This window comes from Sinocyclocheilus grahami, unplaced genomic scaffold (assembly GCF_001515645.1).
Source record: "Sinocyclocheilus grahami isolate Dianchi unplaced genomic scaffold, SAMN03320097.WGS_v1.1 scaffold2391.1, whole genome shotgun sequence".
NCBI classification, from domain to species: Eukaryota; Metazoa; Chordata; class Actinopteri; order Cypriniformes; family Cyprinidae; genus Sinocyclocheilus; species Sinocyclocheilus grahami.
The window spans coordinates 25,071-31,979 of record NW_015507570.1 but is presented as its reverse complement, the minus strand read 5'-3'; the positions used below and the strand labels follow the sequence as shown (position 1 = coordinate 31,979).

Below are 6,909 nucleotides of genomic sequence, written 5' to 3'. Positions count from 1 at the left end.
TTGACAGTGTCAAAAGCAGCAGAAAGATCCAGCAGAAAAAGGACTGATGATTTGGAATCAGTTTTTGCAATCCGCAAGGCTTCTGTGACTGACAGTAGCGCAGTCTCAGTTGAATGGCCACTCCTGAAACCTGACTGGTTAGGATCCAGTTTGTTGTTCTGTGAAAGAACTCAAACAACTCTTTCGAGGGTTTTCGCTATGAATGGAAGGAGAGAGACCGGTCTGTAGCTATCTGTAAGTGAAGTGTTTAATGTAGGTTTTTTGAGCAGTGAGGTTACCCGAGCCTGCTTGAATGCAGTGGGGAATGTGCCTGAGAGGAGAGATGTGTTGATGATATGTGTGAGTGGTGGTAAAAGTGTAGGAGAGATTGCTTGGAGGAGGTGCAAGGGGATTGGATCTAGAGGGCATGTTGTAGGATGGCTGGAGAGGAGAAGTTTTGATACTTCTGCCTCAGTGAGGGGACAGAAGGAGAAGATGGGAGTTTTTGCAGTGGGTGTGGTTGGTTTGAAGTCCTGTGTGTGTGGGGCTGAAAATTGACTACTGATTGTTCTGGTTTTGTCTGTGAAGAATGTGGCGAAATCATCAGCTGTTACAGAAGTGATAGGAGGTGGTGGAGGGGGACAGAGGATAGAATTGAAAGTTTTGAAGAGATTACGTGTGTCTGGAGTGCTATTGATCTTGTTGTGGAATGTCATGAAGCAACAGTGCAGATGCTTAACAACAGAATAAATGCAGGTTCACAATAATGCAGGTAATAGATACTGCATATGGGCTGCAGTGTACATGTCAGCACATATGTCCATGCATTATTTTTATCATTGCAAATAAAATACAAATGTACCCGAATAAAATGCTTCTATCAAATATAAAAAAGATTCCATTATTCTGGCTTAAACAAAACATCATACAAGACCGATGGAATTCCTCAAAACACTTCTGGGAAACAAACACCTTTGATGATCTCATATCACAGAGGCTAAAAAAGACTGCATGCCGTATATTCGGCTCTTTGAGGTTCTTATGTGGAAAAAAATCACTCCCTCAATCTCTGTTCACTTCATAGCTTGTGTGATTGTGAGAACAGAGAGCTTGGGAATGATTTGAGTCTCTGTCAGCTCTTAAAATGTCTGTTTTTATGTTTGTATGCACTGGATGTGTGAATCCTTGTCTGTAACCATGCTTAGCATAAATCAAGTTAATTTTTAATTGCCTCTGTATTATCCAGCAACTACATTTCTTCACGTTTTTTTAAACTGCTTGTGTATATCTGATGAGTTTGTCTATGTGTGGGCTTTTGTGCATGTCTTCCTCAACAATGAAACCTAGCTTTATACACAATAGAGCAAGTCTACGCATTATTTGTCTGGATTTGATTTATTTAAAAATGCATTAAAAATACAATTCATATTCACAAATTTATTTAAATGGGTCATATGATGCGATTAAAATTTTTCCTTTCTCTTTGGAGTGTTACAAGCTCTTGGTGCATAAAGAAGATCTGTAAAGTTGCAAAGACTAAAGTCTCAAATCCAAAGATATATTCTTTATAAAAGTTAAGAGTCAACCACGCCTACCTAAAACGACTCGTTCTAAAACACCCCCACATATCTACGTCCCGATGTGGGAAGATTTGCATAACGCCGCTCAAATGTTCATGCAAAGAAAGAAGGCGTAACTTTGATTCTTGCTGTAGTATTGTTGTTACCGCCGGCACCATGTCGTGAAGGCACTGTGTGTTTCGTTGTGAAAGTGAAACTACTTTGTTTGGTCTTCCAAAAGAGGACGATATCCGCTTCGTCATGCCTAGAGCTGATCCGTGCTGGTCGCTGAGGAAATACATCAACTTCGCGCTGTGGATCGCCGGATCGGCTTTCACCGTGGACGAAGTGGAGTCCAGCCCGGGGTCATTACATGTGGCTGCCACAAGCCTGCCGGCCGCTCCTTCGTCGAATCCGCCGTCCGTTCCTCACTCTAGCCTGCCGGCCTCCACTCATTCAAGCCCGCCGTGTGTGACGCTGTGTGTTTCGTTGTGAAAGTGAAACTACTTTGTTTGGCCTTCCAAAAGTGGACACGACTAGAAATCAGTGGTAAAGTTATATTTACAACACTGTTCCAGAACAGTTCAACCCAGGGGCGTAGATTACGCGGGGGACGTGTCCCCCCCACTTTTAATATCATGTAAATTCGTCCCTCGCACTTTTTCGGGCAAGTGTGTTTGCATAGAGGTTTTCAAGAGCCGGTGTGAATAAATATAGATTTAAATTCATAGAGACAGGATAGTCTGTGCATGATCTGATGTTTTATTCGGACCCAGAATAGGCGAGATGAACATCACGGAGCGCTAAACACTCCGTGCAGTGTATGTTTCATTCATACTCGAAGCCAGAGGGCGCTCTCGTGCAGAAAGTCATATGAGGAAATTCCTAATATGGACAAAAGCGTCCAGCTATCGCTATATGAAAACAGTTGTTTTCAGAAAAACAGAAACGTTTGGAAACATGAAGACTTTAAACATACGATTGCGACAATATGGTTTATTTGTGTTTGTCAAGTCATCTCCAGGTAATAAATAAAGTATATGAACAATGCAGTGCTAACTGACATAGCATTTATTACAGTATTAAAACTATTCTGCCTTATTATGTGATTAAAAAAAGTGTTTGTAGTATATAACCAAATCATTATTATTGGTTATTGTCCAGCAGTTATCTGTACAGTAACAATCACAGCACACCTCGCTTTTCAGACCGATGATCTTTGTAAAAATCGACACGTTACAGAAAGGCGGGGCATAGAGGAGGAACAATAATGTACAGTATGTGGAAAATAATGTGTTTCTTTAATCTTAACATAAACACATTTCATTACACCAAATACACAATATAATGTTCTTTTTAGCAACATCATATGACCCCTTTAAGAGTGATATCTACACTTGCAAGCAATCAGAAAGTAAGTGTGAGTGCTGAGAAAACATAATTTTGAAAGGAGAAAAACTAAAAATCCTGTCAAATTCAACTTTCCTCCAGTTTAAGTGTTAGAGTATAAGAGTTTACTCATAGTAGCCATCTGGATGCTGGTGTACCCTTCTGTGCTAGCCGCTAAAAAACTACCCTCCGGAAGCAGACACCAGACATGATACACCCACAAAACACCCTGCAGATTCCAAACCAGACACAATATCAGCATATATAAAACTGACAGCTCTTCGCTCTTGTCAGAAGGATTTGACACATGAAAAGTCTTTAGAAATACGTAGGTTAAAACTATACTATTCTTGAACTCTTGCATTGCAAGACTGTGGTTCGCTATAACTGCCCACTAGTGGATAAGTAGAATATAGCATCAGTTTTATTTTGTTTAGAAAGCCATGTTCCTTTCTTCTTTAATCAAACAATACTCAAAAAAGTACTTAATTATAGAAAGACTCTGAAAGCTCCATCAACTATTTAAAGGATAGTCTATATGCATCTAACATACTTTTGCAGTAAAATTATGAATGTTTTTCACAAAATTATTTGTCAAAATCTGTGCATTAGCTTTTTCAGTATAAATTCATCCTGACAGACCTTTCATCACCTATTTTTCACAAAATAATTGGTCAAAATCTGTGCATTAGCTTTTATGAGTATAAATTCAGTTTGACAGACCTTTTATCACCTACTATGTTGTTAATATTAATTAATCAACAACTTTAAAAAAATACTGTTTTATTAAACTGTGAAATATTTGAAAGCTACATTCCATTATCATATGTACATATTTACAGTATATTAATATTTAACAAGTGTTTGTTCAATAGATTATCAATTGTTTGCTGTAGTATCAAATATTGACATTTTGATATAATGACAGAAGCTATGGTTACCATTGTAAAGTATTATTAAGATTATTGTATTATTGTAAAAAAAAAAAAAATCATTACATAGCCTACCTGCATGCCGAAGCCAAAGCCTAATTCTTATCCAACTGACTTTATAACTTAAAATAGTCTTGAAACTCTGGGGAAAACAAGAAAACAAAATGTTGTTGACCACATTTATTCAAGTTAATTTAGGAATGCTTACATTTATCTGGCTGAAAAAAAAAATATATATATATGAAATAGTGCCAACACACATACTTGAAACATACTCAAATCTCTTAAATGAAAGAGTTATATACCAGTGGCGTTCCGACCATATAAACTGTGAATGCTCCGCATACCCAGGCCATTTGAGAGAATAAGTTCACGGGATAATTCATATACACATGATTATAAGTTGATTCCTTGTCATTTGAAATGTAACTTAAAGCTTAAAGTCGGCATGAAACGGGAGTTGCGATTGTATTTTCTTTTCTACTGTGACGTATATCTGAGTGAAACGGCATCTGAAATGAGAGGGTGGGACTTGATTTCGTCCTTCGGGAATTGATTGGATCATTGGAAGGTGGGGCGTTGCAAACAAAATGGAGGCAGATCTGAATGCCAGTTTGCAGTTAGTGGTGGGGGATTTATCTCCACTGGATTCACAGCCAACACCCAAGTATGACTAAATGTTTTATTTATTAAGGATGATGATGACGATCAACGGCTCAAAACATGCCTAAACAGTGTGCGCGAGAGAGAGCGATAGAGCGAGAGCGAGAGCGACTGTCTGAATGACTGAGCACATCCTCCATCAGGTTAAGTCATATTCATGAAAAAAATTAGTTTGCGATGTCCTAAGAGTAATGTTGTCGTAATATCCTAATATCTTTTCAATGTTTAGGGGTAACGTACTCCCTCATGATTGGTGTCAGTGCTATAAAGTGAAGCATCAGCTTCAGCTTTCCCCCCTGTCGTTTATGTTTACCCCTCACATCACTAGCTCCACCTTGCTCGTGACCGGAAGAGAAGATGAGTCGTTTTGAGGGGGAGTGGAAGTTAACGTTTTTGATTAAAGATTACGAGGGCACATGAATAAAAAAAATAATGAAATGCACGGATAAATTATTTGTAATAGACACTACAGTATTCCATTAAAAAATAAGAATTTTAAATTTTGATTTCATGGTAACTTTAAAGAGTTAGGAATACCATGAATAAAAATAGTCTATAATACAACAGATTAATACAAAACAGCAATAATATACACAATGGCCTGAAGAATATGTGTGTTCATTCAAAGAAAGGTTTTCCTATGAATTAATTAGTAGAAAAGTCCATTTCTACTGTGCATTTGTGCCCCTTGTTTCTGGAGAATGCAGCTGAGAGTCGGCTCGCATTCCACAAGGTTGTAAATGTATCGGGTTACCATGAAACCAGGGTCCTGTTTGGCGTCCTGGGGTGTTACAAAGTATTTGTGAAATCTAGCTAACAAAATATATATTGTGTGTTTGAGTGGTCCAGACGCTACAACGTACACTGATTTATTTGCCAAACGGCAGTCATTTTCTTAAAATTTCGCCTCCGCTCTGTTGCTGTGACTCGTCAGGATCGATGCGTGTTCTCAGTGATTTGCTGGTCTGCGGCTGATTTCATGCGCGAGGTAAGCTGTTCGCGAAACGCTAGCCCAAGCAGAAAAATGTGCTGTTGCTGTCAGGTCTCGATTGCCGAAAATTACATTGTGTTTGATGCTAAACCAACTCAACTAAATCAAAAGAAAAAAAAACCCACTAACTGTATATTTTTCTTTTCTCAAGCAAAGCACATTTTAAAAGTCCACTCAAAACATATCTTCTTACATTTTTGGTCATAGGCAACTGTATGTTGAAGATATAGGCTACGCTATTGTCAACGTTATTGCCTAAGTGGCAAATACACTTTTTTAAAAAGTTTATAAAAACGTGGGCTCTATATAATTGTAATAATAACAAACAATCAATGTTCCCTTTGTTTTGCGTATGCTCGTGTCGCTTAAAGTTAAAGTCATTCTCTGATTTTATTATTGTTTGCAAGGTTACGATGTTACTTTGCAATATTTGAAATATTTTTGGGTATTTTGCATGGTCTGTTATTGGAGTAGTGTCACCCGGGTGGGAGTTTTAACTCCTATTCACTGGGAATAAAAAAATTATTTAGCTGATGCAGAGAGACAAATAGACCCCCCCCCCCCATCTCCCCGCCCTCTCATTATGTATCAAAATGTAACTACGTGTAAACGTTATTTGCTGGTTTTTAATTGGAAAACCAGCTATATTTTTCTTGCATTCGAATAATGGATAAACTTGAAACGATAGAAGAAGGATTGGAGATTAATTTAATTTACAAATAAGGTAGGAAATGTGCATACTTTTAAATCGACACGTGCCATGGTGTTTCTTAGCTATTTGTCATCTGTGATCCCTTTTGAGTGTCCTGCAAGCAGATTGGGGGAGGGGGGGTGTCTTATCACTCAGCATACCCGGTTAACCATTATTCATTATTCTTTTGGGTGGAGACTTTAATCAAACTATAAATAATTATTTGGACAGATCACCACCTAGACTGTCTGATAGTTCATCAGGCCTTTGTGGTTTGATCTTCCGATTGGCCTAATTGATGTTTGGCGAGAAAAACATCCTCATGCTTTACAGTTTACTTGGTCTAATAGTTCTGGTTCACTTATGTCTAGAATTGATTTTTGGTTAATATCGGACTCTTTATCAAATTATGTCACTAGGGTTGAAATCTTGCCTTCTCCATTGTCTGATCATAAATCCATCATTCTATATTTCAATAACTCATTTTCTTACTCAAGAACATGTAACTCATACAGGAAACTTAACTCTGTTTTATTAGTGGATGCGCCAATTTGTCGGTCTGTGATATCTAGAGTTACTTTTGTTTCTTAACAAAGCTCAAGCCGAGGATAATTTTGGTTCTAATTGGGAGGTGCTAAAATATAATATTAGATTAATTTTAGTCAAAGCTGGAACTCAAAAATCTAAGTAATATAAAGCAGAGGA

At 37.8% G+C, this 6,909-nt stretch overlaps 1 long non-coding RNA gene across 1 annotated transcript in view; it reads left to right on the top strand.

Annotated features, from left to right (window-relative positions):
- The window catches only part of LOC107574925 (uncharacterized), a 5,503-nt gene extending 2,461 nt beyond the window's left edge, over positions 1–3,042 (top strand). The window contains exons 2-3 of the long non-coding RNA XR_001607759.1: positions 2,404–2,406; positions 2,971–3,042. This is a non-coding gene — a long non-coding RNA (uncharacterized lncRNA). The remainder of the gene's footprint in view (positions 1–2,403; positions 2,407–2,970) is intronic.
- Positions 3,043–6,909: the final 3,867 nt, after the last annotated feature.